Source organism: Somniosus microcephalus, unplaced genomic scaffold (assembly GCF_052327205.1).
Source record: "Somniosus microcephalus isolate GS21.2 unplaced genomic scaffold, FLI_Smic_1.0 unresolved_chr9, whole genome shotgun sequence".
Classification (NCBI taxonomy): Eukaryota; Metazoa; Chordata; class Chondrichthyes; order Squaliformes; family Somniosidae; genus Somniosus; species Somniosus microcephalus.
Genome location: NW_028225187.1, coordinates 8,198,978 through 8,211,191, shown reverse-complemented (window position 1 = coordinate 8,211,191; position 12,214 = coordinate 8,198,978). Strand labels below are relative to the sequence as shown.

General features: G+C 49.3%; 1 non-coding gene across 1 annotated transcript; it reads right to left on the bottom strand.

Annotated features, from left to right (window-relative positions):
* Positions 1-11,354: 11,354 nt before the first annotated feature.
* Positions 11,355-11,436, bottom strand: trnal-cag (transfer RNA leucine (anticodon CAG)). Its single transcript has one exon. It is a non-coding gene; the product is annotated as a tRNA-Leu (tRNA).
* Positions 11,437-12,214: the final 778 nt, after the last annotated feature.

Genomic DNA, 12,214 nt, shown 5'->3' with positions numbered 1-12,214 from the left:
CCTGACGGTGGTTTAGACCCACGCAGCTTCTCATTTGCGTCGAAATCGGTGCCTCTGCTGTGAACGCTCTGGCACATAATCACATGGGTTCATGTCGAATAATTCCAATTGCAAACATTTTCTTGTCTGTCTCTTTGGCGCAATGGGCCAGCGCGTTTTGCTGTTAAGGTTGGTGATTCGTGCCCACCCAGAGACGGGGGTAAATTTTAATTTTTGGAAAACCATCTATTGTTTAAAAATGGAGTAAAGATGGAGAAAACCCCCATTGAATGTGTCCAATCAGGGCCTGAGGATTGAACTGCTCTGTCACATGCAGTTCCAGTACGTTGGAGGACTCAGCTGTGAGCAGATGACTTGTTGCTGTCGCTGGCGCCGCGGCCGAAAAGCGAGCAGCCCCTGTAATCTCTTGTTTTCAGCCAAATGCTAGAGGTAGGAATTTCTAATGACAAAATCGTTGACGCTAACTGATTTGGTTGCTGTATTTGAATGCGGTTTAGTGCCTCGCACGGGCCTTGTGATTTTCTTTTTGCGCACTGTTTGCAGTGTGTGATCGCTTATCATTTTGCGACTGAAATTAAATGCAATATCTGATTCAAATTGTTGCTTCATATGGCGTTCGGTCAAATTGAGGAAATTCGACACTACGAACGGGATTCAAATCGCCTTTTCTCTCGTGTGCTGCTTTTGTCCCTTTGTACAGCTGCGTGTGCCAGGGAATGTGGTTGGAGAACAAATCTTTGGCTGCATTGTTTTTCCTGCTGGTTGTCCATCCAGCTAAGCATAGTTTTCTGTGGTGAAATGAATTGAGCAGACTCTACGAAGGAAGAACATATACATTCTTTCATGGCTTGACTGGGCGGATTCTGAGAGGTTGTTTACCCTGGCTGTGGAGCCCGAACTCGGGGTCAAAGTTTCAGAATAATGGGCCGGCCATTTAAGATTGAGATGAGGAGAAATTGCTTCATTGTAAGGGTTGTGTATCTTTGGAGTATTCTAACGCAGAGCGCTGTGGCGGTTCAGTCGTTGAGTACATTCCTAACTGAGATGGATATGTACATTACGGAAATCAAGGTATATGGGGCTAGGTCGGTAATTTTCAGTTGAGGTAGAGGATCAGCCATGATCTTATTGAATGGCGGAGCATGATCGAGGGCCGCATGGCCAAATCCTGCTCCTATTTCTTATGATCTAATGTACCGATTTAGGCCGGAGGTGTTGAGAACTGTGGCTCGTCTGGCTTAGTTCATTAAAGAAGCATCGCAGTAGGAAGCAGCATCAACTGGACGATGGCTGCACGGAAGACGTGCATTTTCTTCAATGGGTTGCAAAATAAAATATTTTCGACGGTTAAAATTGCTTTTACGGTTTCAAGAGCGTTAAATAACGTAGTATTCTCCTTTGGCTTAGGCCTCCGTAATGTCGTGAAGTGCTTGTTATACTTTCTGCTCGAAAGGTTGTTTGATTGTGTGGTAAACCACTTTTATCGTTCACTATCGTTACACTATAGTTATCACTGTTGTATTGTTATCACTGTTCTCACTGTTGTTTCACTATACGAGGTCGCCTCTTGTCGCGCTGTTATACCTGGGCTGACCACATCCGACTCCGCCTATGGCTCCACCTACCTGCCCAGGTATAAAGGTAGTCGACTGGCTGGTATTCCTCCATGTTGGACCCGATCACCCACGAGGGTGGGCTCTGTTATATAGTCAATAAAAACCTTTAGTTACGTTCCTAACTCGTCGCTTTTTATTGGACGAATTGATAGGTATATCAATTTTATTGACTAAACTTTAAAGATGTCTACGACTGGCCAGCCAGAAGCCCTCCTAGAAGCACAGCCACAGCAGCTTTCAGACACCGGGCTACACCAGCCACACCAGCCGGCTTGGCTGCAAGCCCTCAAACCACCGTACCTGGATCTAAACCCACAGGCAGCAAACTCAGCCCTCAACTTCAAACACTGGCTGGACTGCTTCGAATCCTACCTGGAAGAATCCGGCATCACTCAGAGATCCAAACTAAGAGTTCTGAATGCCCAAGCGAGTCCAAGAGTATACGCACTCATCCAGGACACGACTACATACGAGGCCGCTATCAACCTACTGAAACAGCAGTACCGGAGCCCGGTAAATTACATGTACACCAGGCACCTCCTAAGATCCCGCCCGCAACAGCCAGGAGAGTCTGTAGCTGAATTTTTACGGGCGCTAAGAGCACTCGGCAGGAACTGTGACTTTAAAGCGGTGACGGCTGTTGAAAATACGGAAGATAATATCCGCGATGCCTTTGTGAAAGGCCGACGGTCCGACTACTCATGGCAAAGACTGCTTGAAGCTAAAGACCTCGACCTGGACAAAGCTGAAGCCCTCGCTCTCTCCCTAGAGGTGGCCCATCAGGACCAGGAGGCGTTTTCCAGGTACTGCTCACGACCCTGGGACTCGGGCCCAACCCCTACCGCAATACCCTTCGCAGCGCCGCCCCCGGGACCTACCTCAGCGTCGGCATCCCGGACCCGACCGGGACCGCCACCCCCGGTACCGGCTCCGACATCGGGCACCCGCGATTGGGCCGCCGGCTGCTTCTTTTGCGGCCAGGAGAAGCACCCGAGGTCGCGCTGCCCAGCCAGGAACTCTACCTGCTCAACCTGCAGGAAGAAAGGCCACTTCTCTAAGGCCTGCAGGAGCGGATCTTCAGAGGCCAGCAGTGCCTCATGCGAACTGTGGGGGCGGCCATCTTCTTTCAAGGCAACTGAGGCCAGCATCCCCACACGTGAGTCATGGGGGCGGCCAGCTTTGATCAAGGCAACCGACCCCAATAGTGCCTCATGTGAGTTATGGGGGCAGCCATCTTCTCCGCCATTTTGTCCTACCTCGTGGGAGACGCCATTTTACCCACCACGCCCGACTGCCACCGGGCCCCCGGACCTGACGACCGCCTCGCCCGCAGACGACAACGACTCGCTTACCTACACACTAGCCTCCGTCACTCTGGATCAAGCCCGCCCACACCACCTGTCCAAGTCGATGATGGACATCAAAGTAAACGGCCAGGCCACGACCTGCCTGTTCGACAGCGGAAGCACGGAGAGCTTCATCCACCCAGACACGGTGAGCCACTACTCCCTCCCTGTCCTGCCAACGCGCAACCGAATCTCGATGGCATCGAGGTCCCACGCCACAGACATTAGCGGCTACTGTGTTGTGACCTTGTCGGTTAAGGGTACGGAGTATAAAAATTTTAAACTCGTCGTCCTCCCCCAGCTCTGCGCTGCCGTCCTACTAGGGCTGGACTTCCAATCCCACCTCCAAAGTGTAACCCTATCATACGGTGGACCCCTCCCCCCACTCACAGTCGACAACCAGCGAATGTTAAACCGCCCACCGCGTAACACCTGCAGCCTATCCACCCTCAAGGTGCCGCCACCTTCCCTGTTCGCTAACCTCACCCCCGACTGCAAACCCGTCGCTACCAAGAGCAGGCGGTGCAGCGCTGGGGACAGAGCCTTCATTAGCTCTGAGGTGCGGCGCCTCCTGAAAGAGGGCATTATCGAGGGGAGCAACAGCCCCTGGCGTGCCCAGGTCGTGGTCGTTAAGACCGGCGATAAAAATCACCTGGTCATCGACTACAGCCAGACCATAAACAGATACACCCAGCTGGACGCATACCCCCTTCCCTGCATATCTGACACGGTCAATCAGATTGCACAATACCGCGTATTCTCGACCATCGACCTTAAGTCGGCCTACCACCAACTCCCTATCCACCCCGAGGATCGCCAGTACACTGCCTTCGAGGCGAATGGGCGCCTATACCACTTCCTTATGGTCCCCTTCGGTGTCACCAACGGGGTCTCTGTCTTCCAAAGGGAGATGGACTGGATGGTTGACCAGAACGGACTGCAGGCCACATTCCCCTATCTAGATAACGTCACCATCTGCAGCCGCGACCGGCAGGACCATGACGTGAATCTGGAGAAATTCCTCCGTACATCCCAACGGATGAACCTCACCTACAATAAGGAGAAATGTGTGTTTAACACCTCGCGCCTTGCCATCCTTGGCTGTGTAGTAGAGAACGGATTCATCGGCCCCGACCCCGAAAGAATGCGCCCCCTCATGGAGCTACACCTCCCCCACTGCCCTAAGGCACTTAAGAGAACCCTGGGGCTCTTCGCCTACTATGCCCAATGGGTGCCCAATTATGCGGACAAAGCCAGACCCCTCATGAAGTCCACATCCTTCCCCCTCATGGAGGAAGCGTGCGCGGCCTTCTCCCTCATCAAGGGAGACATAGCCAAGGCCACAATGCACGCAGTGGATGAGTCCATCCCCTTCCAAGTGGAGAGCGATGCATCCGACTTCGCCCTAGCTGCTGCCCTTAACCAGGAGGGGAGGCCGGTGGCCTTCTTCTCAAGGACCCTACAGGGCCCCGAGATCCGACACTCGTCGGTCGAGAAGGAAGCCCAGGCAATTGTGGAGGCGGTACGGCGCTGGAGGCATTACCTGGCAGGCAAACGATTTACCCTCCTCACCGACCAACGTTCGGTTGCTTTCATGTTTAATAACAAGCTGAGGGGCAAAATCAAGAATGACAAGATCTTGAGGTGGAGAATCGAGCTATCCACCTACGATTATGATATCTTGTACCGGCCAGGTAAGCTGAACGAACCCCCTGATGCTCTTTCACGAATTACATGCGCCAGCGCGCATATTGATAGACTTCAGACCCTCCACAACGACCTCTGCCACCCCGGGGTCACCAGACTCTACCATTTCATTAAGGCCCGCAACCTGACCTACTCCATCGAGGAGGTCAGGACCATGACCAGGAACTGCCAGACCTGAGCCGAGTGCAAACCGCACTTCTATAGGCCGGACAGAGCAAGCCTGATCAAGGCCACCCACCCCTTCGAGCGCCTGAGCATCGACTTTAAGGGGCCTCTACCGTCATCTGACCGCAATGTGTACTTCCTCAACATCGTTGATGAGTACTCCCGTTTCCCTTTTGCCTTCCCCTGCCTAGACATGACCAGTACCACGGTCATCAAGTGCCTGAACGACCTCTTCACCTTGTTCGGGTTCCCAAACTATATCCATAGTGACCGGGGCTCCTCCTTCATGAGCGAGGAACTCCGTCAGTTCCTACTAGCGAGAGGTATTGCAGCAAGTAGGACCACCAGCTACAACCCCCGAGGGAACGGCCAGGTGGAAAGAGAGAATGCGACGGTATGGAAGGCCGTCCTCTTAGCCTTAAAGTCTAAGGGCCTCCCAACCTCCCGCTGGCAGGAAGTCTTCCCGACAGCGCTGCACTCCATCCGGTCACTACTTTGCACTGCCGTTAACGCCACCCCCCATGAACGAATGTTTGTTTTCCCCAGGAAGTCGACTACGGGAACCACTCTACCAACCTGGCTGACCTCTCCGGGGCCCGTCTTGCTGCGAAAGCACGTGAGGGCCCATAAAACGGACCCCCTGGTCGAGAGGGTGAACCTCCTGCACGCCAACCCCCAGTACGCCTACGTGGCTTACCCAGACGGGCGGGAGGACACTGTCTCCTTACGAGACCTCGCACCCTTGGGCACTCCGGAGACACCGCCTTTACCCCCCCCACCACTCCCCCAATTCCAGCCCAGGTAGACGGCATGCCGGAACCCCACGAGCCTTTGCCGACCACGCAGCCACCAGCATTAACACCGGATAATGCAGCACCGCCGCTGCGACGACCGGAGAGGCTCACGAGGCCTCCGGACAGACTGACATACCAGAACTGGTAGTACACTTCACCCCGCCGGACTCAAATCTAAACAAGGGGTGAATGTGGTAAAACTTTTATCGTTCACTATCGTTACACTACAGTTATCACTGTTGTATTGTTATCACTGCTCTCACTGTTGTATCACTATACGAGGTCGCCTCTTGTCGCGCTGTTATACCTGGGCTGACCACCTCCGGCTCCGCCCATGGCTCCACCTACCTGCCCAGGTATAAAGGTAGTCGACTGGCTGGCATTCCTCCTTGTTGGACCCGATCACCCACGAGGGTGGGCTCTGTTATTTAGTCAATAAAAACCTTTAGTTACGTTCCTAACTCGTCGCTTTTTATTGGACGAATTGATAGGTATATCAGATTGTAGCTTGGAATCTCGGCAGAGGAACCAAAAGGCAGCAGTTCAACTTAAATCGGATCATTTGGGACGACGTCCTCGGTGCCGTAGTCGAACCTGCGCGGGGAAACCCCAATGGATTTCCAGTTCATCGCCTTAACCACTCGGCCACGACTACCCTGACGGTGATTCGGACTCACGCAGCTTCACAATTGCTTCGAAATCGGTGCCCCTGCTGTGAACGCTCTGGTATATAATCACATGCGTTCAATTGGAATAATTCCAAATGCAAACATTTTCTTGTAAGTCTCTGTGATGCAATGGGCCAGCGCGTTCGCTTGTTAACTGAAAGGTTGGTGGGTCAAGCCCACCCAGAAACGTGAGTAACTTTTAATTTTTACAAACTCACCTCTTGTTTAAAAATGGAGCCTTTGATTCCGTGAAATGAACAGTGGTGAACATACTGCTGCTGCCTTCCTGCTTCGAATGGGAACATTCGCTTCATCGATCAGTCTTCTGCCAGGCAGCATGGATAATCTTCTTCCTTTATACCAATATTCCAAGTGCAGCGGTCTTGCATTAAAATCCAGCAGGAAAATCGGCCACAGTGGATAATCCATTCTGAAAACCCTTTTCTACACTTTCCTCACGTTTACATATACATGAATTAGAATGGAAAGCTTGAAACTATTACAATTGCCAGAGAACTTCAGCTTCCTTGCATCGCTCCGCACCCTGATCACGTGACAACAACCAACCAATCACATAGAGAGGCGCGAGAACACCCCCATTGAATGTGTCCAATCAGGGCCTGAGGATTGAACTGCTCTGTCACAAGCAGTTCCAGTACGTTGGAGGACTCAGCTGTGAGCGGATGACTTGTTGCTGTCGCTGGCGCCGCCGCCGAGAAGCGAGCAGCCCCTGCAATCTCTTGTTTTCGGCCAAATGCTAGAGGTATGAAATTCTAATGACAAAATCTTTCACGCTAACTGATTTGTTTGCTCTTTTTAAATGCGGTTTAGTGCCTCGCACGGGCCTTCTGATTTTCTTTTTGCGTACGGTTTGCAGTGTGTGATCGCTTAACATTTTGCGACTGAAATTAAATGCAATATCTGATTCAAATTGTTGCTTCATATGGCGTTCGGTCAAATTGAGGAAATTCGACACTACGAACGGGATTCAAATCGCCTTTTCTCTCGTGTGCTGCTTTTGTGACTTTGTGCGGCCGCGTGCATCAGGGAATGTGGTTGGAGAATAAATCTTTGGCTGCATTGTTTTTCCTGCTTGTTGTCCATCCAGCTAAACATAGTTTTCTGTGGTGAAATGAATTCAGCAGACTATACGAAGGAAGAACATATACATTCTTTCATGGCTTGACTGGGCGAATTCTGAGAGGTTGTTTACCCTGGCTGTGGAGCCCGAACTAGGGGTCAAAGATTCAGAATAATGGGCCGGCCATTCAAGATTGAGATGAGGAGAAATTGCTTCATTGTAAGGGTTGTGTATCTTTGGAGTTTTCTAACGCAGAGGGCTGTGGCGCTTCAGTCGTTGAGTACATTCCTAACTGAGATGGATATGTACATTACGGAAATCAAGCTATATGGGGCTTGGTCGGTAATTTTCAGTTGAGGTAGAGGATCAGCCATGATCTTATTGAAATGCGGAGCATGATCGAGGGCCGCATGGCAAAATCCTGCTCCTATTTCTTATGATCTAATGTACCGATTTAGGCCGGAGGTGTTGAGAACTGTGGCTCGTGTGGCTTAGTTCATTAAAGAAGCATCGCAGTAGGAAGCAGCATCAACTGGAAGATGGCTGCGCAGAAGACGTGCATTTTCTTCAATGGGTTGCAAAATAAATCATTTTCGACGGTTAAAATTGCATTGACGTTTTCAAGAGCGTTAAATAACGTCGCATTCTCCTTTGGCTTAGGCCTCTCGTAATGTCATTATGGGGTGAAGTGCTTGTTATACTTTCTGCCTGAAACTTTGTTTCATTGTAGCTTTGAATCTCGGCAGAGGAACCGGAAGGCAGCAGTTCAAATTAAGTAAAAAACAATTATTTGGGACGACGTCCTCGGTGCTGCAGTCGGCAGGATTCGGAACCTGCGCGGGGAAACCCCGATGGATTTCTAGTCCATCGCCTTAACCACTCGGCCACGACTACCCTGACGATGGTTTGGACCCATGCAGCTTCTCATTTGCGTCGAAATCGGTGCCTCTGCTGTGAACGCTCTGGCACATAATCACATGGGTTCATGTGGAATAATTCCAATTGCAAACATTTTCTCGTCTGTCTCTGTGGCGCAATGGGCCAGCGCGTTTGGCTGTTAAGGTTGGTGGTTAGGGCCCACACAGAGACGGGGGTAACTTTTAATTTTTGCAAAACCATCTATTGTTTAAAAAGGGAGTAAAAATGGAAACAAACCCCATTGAATGTGTCCAATCAGGGCCTGAGGATTGAACTGCACTGTCTCAAGCAGTTCCAGTACATTGGAGGACTCAGCTGTGTGCGGATGACTTGTTGCTGTCGCTGGCGCCGCGGCCGAGAAGCGAGCAGCCCCTGCAATCTCTTGTTTTCAGCCAAATGCTAGAGGTAGGAATTTCTAATGACAAAATCTTTAACGCTAACTGATTTGTTTGCTGTATTTGAATGCAGTTTAGTGCCTCGCACGGCACTTGTGATTTTCTTCTTGTGTACGGTTTGCAGTGTGTGATGGCTTAACTTTTTGAGACTGAAATTAAATGCAATATCTGATTCAAATTGTTGCTTCAAATGGCGTTCGGTCAAATTGAGGAAATTCGACACTACGAACGGGATTCAATTCGCCTTTTCTCTCGTGTGCTGCTTTTGTCCCTTTGTACGGCCGCGTGCCTCAGGGAATGTGGTTGGAGAATAAATCTTTGGCTGCATTGTTTTTCCTGCTGGTTGTCCATCCAGCTAAACATAGTTTTCTGTGGTGAAATGAATTCAGCAGACGCTACGATGGAAGAACATATAAATTCTTTCATGGCTTGACTGGGCGGATTCTGAGAGGTTGTTTACCCTGGCTTTGGAGCCCGAACTAGGGGTCAAAGTGTCAGAATAAGGGGCCGGCCATTTAAGATTTAGATGAGGAGAAATTGCTTCATTGTAAGGGTTGTGTATCTTTGGAGTTTTCTAACGCAGAGGGCTGTGGCGGTTCAGTCGTTGAGTACATTCCTAACTGAGATTGATATGTACATTACGGAAATCAAGGTATATGGGGCTTGGTCGGTAATTTTCAGTTGAGGTAGAGGACCAGCCATGATCTTAAAGAATGGCGGAGCATGATCGAGGGCCGCATGGCCAAATCCTGCTCCTATTTCTTATGATCTAATGTACCGATTTAGGCCGGCGTTGTTGAGAACTGTGGCTCGTCTGGCTTAGTTCATTAAATAAGCATCGCAGTAGGAAGCAGCATCAACTGGAAGATAGCTGTGCGGAAGACGTGCATTTTCTTCAATGGATTGCAAAATAAAATATTTTCGACGGTTAAAATTGCTTTCAAGATTTCAAGAGCATTAAATAACGTAGTATCCTCCTTTGGCTTCGGGCTCTCGTAATGTCATGATGTAATAATGGGGTGAAGTGCTTGTTATACTTTCTGCTTGAAACTTTGTTTGATTGTTGCTTTGAATCTCGGCAGAGGAACTGAAAGGCAGCAGTTCAAATTCAGTAAAAACGGACCATTTGGGACGACGTCATCGGTGCCGTAGTCGGCTGAATTGGAGCCTGCGCGGGGATACCCCAGTGGATTTCTAGTCCATCGCCTTAAACCACTCGGCTACGCTACCACGTGAAATTACTTCGCTTGTCTAACTTGTAACTGATGATTGAAATGTGTCTTTGTCTTGTTAAAAATAAGGTGGAAGGAAATGAATTTAAATTAGTCGACGGCAAACTCTCTTCTGATGCAACTCACTAGTTCTGAAGAACCAACCTTATCATTGGGCAACACTAATATATAGATGTGTGTTCGAACACAACGTTTGTAAATTTTATTCTTAATTTATCCATAAATCAACTGCACGAGTAAAACAGTTGAGCTGATCATTATCACATTGCTGCTTGTGGGAGGTGTTGTGTGCAAATTGGCTGCGGCGTTAACATCATTGCATCGGTAACTACACTTGAAAATACTTCATTGGCCCTAAAGCGTTATGGGTCGTCCTGAGGTGGTGAAAGGCGCTAAGGCAATACAAGTCTGAGAAAAGCGTGCGAGCCTGAGGGGAAACAGTGCAAGAGGACAACAAATATAATCTGGAGAACTGGCGGTAGAGAGTCAGCGAGAGCTGAGAGTGCGAGCCTGAGGGGAAACAGTGCAAGGGGACATCAAATATAATCTGGAGAACCGGCGGTAGAGAGTTAGTGAGAGCGGAGAAAGAGAGCCTGAAAGAAGAAAGAAACAACGGTAGAAAAAAAGAATGAAAGATAATCATTTCCATCACGAAATATTAGAGAAATTAGCCAATAGTGGTAATAAAATTCTGAGCGTAGGTGGCATATTTTGATCTTCCTGCTAACGCTCTCTCAATTGAACTATTCCTGCCGCATATCGCCTGAAATTTATCATAAAGTTAAGAGAAGAGCATAATAGGGAATATTTGCCCTCCTAATCACACACTCTGAGACTTATGGAATGAGAAACACATCTGACCCTCGTCCTGAACACAGCCCCACTCACCACCTGTGCATACAAAAGGGATCTTCTCTTATCCTTGCTTAATGTAACTTTCAATGTCTGGATAGGGTCGATTGAAAAAACGTATTAGTGTAATATTAATCGGATTGGACTACAGGGGAAGATGGGTGCTGCTGTTTAACCGGCAGGTTTGGTAGTGGGAACAGTGAAACGGCGGAGATATGGTGGGTCCGGAATGGCAGCACAGGGGGGTTGCAGTCGACAGACTGTAAATAAATGCAAGAAACAGAAATGAAAACTGATGGATATCTGAAACGTAGCAAGTGTGGAGATGAGTGAGTGGTCTGAATTCATTTGGTTGGGTGACGGTGATTACAGTGCACCACGCTGGGTTCAGGACAATAACCGACCAGAGGAAAAACTTCAAATCGTATCTGCCTCTCAGTAACAACTGAAAGGAAAAGGTTAGCATGCAGCTCCATGAAGAAAGTGGTGAAGAAGTGACATAATACGGAACAAACCGCTCTGCCTGCACGGTTTATTGCTGTTGGTGAAGCCGTGGAATTTATTAAAGCCACAATATCTTTAGCAGCGGTGGGATTCGAACTCACACCTCCGCAAAGACTGGAACCTGAATCCAGCGCCTTAGACCGCTCGGCCACGCTACCACGTGAAACTACATCGCTTCTGTAACTTGTAACTGATGATTGAAATGTGTCTTTGTCTTGTTAAACATAAGGGGGAAGGAAAGGAATTCCAAGTGCAGCGTTCTTGCCATGAAAATCGGCCACAGTAGATAATCCATTCTGAAAACCCTTTTCTACACTTTCCTCAGATTTACACTTACATGGATTAGAACGGAAAGCTGGAAACAATAACAATTCCCAGAGAACTATCAGCTTCCTTCCATCGCCCCGCACCCTGATCACGTGTCAACAACCAACCAATCACATAGAGCGGCGCGAGAACGCCCACATTGAATGTGTCCAATCAGGGCCTGAGGATTGAGCTGCTCCGTCACTAGCAGCTCTAGTACGTTGGAGGACTCGGTTTCACTATCTGTTTCTCAATGTTTCCATTTTGCTTCTGTCTTTGACTCTTAGTTGATACCTCTGTTTTTCCTCTCACTATCTCTACATGTCCCTCCGCCTCTATATCACAGAAACCCCACAGTGCAGATAGAGGCCATTTCGGCCCATCGCGTCTGCACCGACACATATCCCACCCGATCCCCGTAACTCCGACACCAACACATATCCCCCCCTATCCCCATGTATTTAATCCCCCTCACACTAAGGGTCAATTTATCATAGCCAATCAACCTAACTCACACATCTTTGGATTGTGGGAGGAAACCGGAGCAAACCCACGCAAACACGGGGAGAATGTGCAAACTCCACACAGACAGTCACCCGAGGCCGGATTCGAACCCGGGTCCCTGGCGCT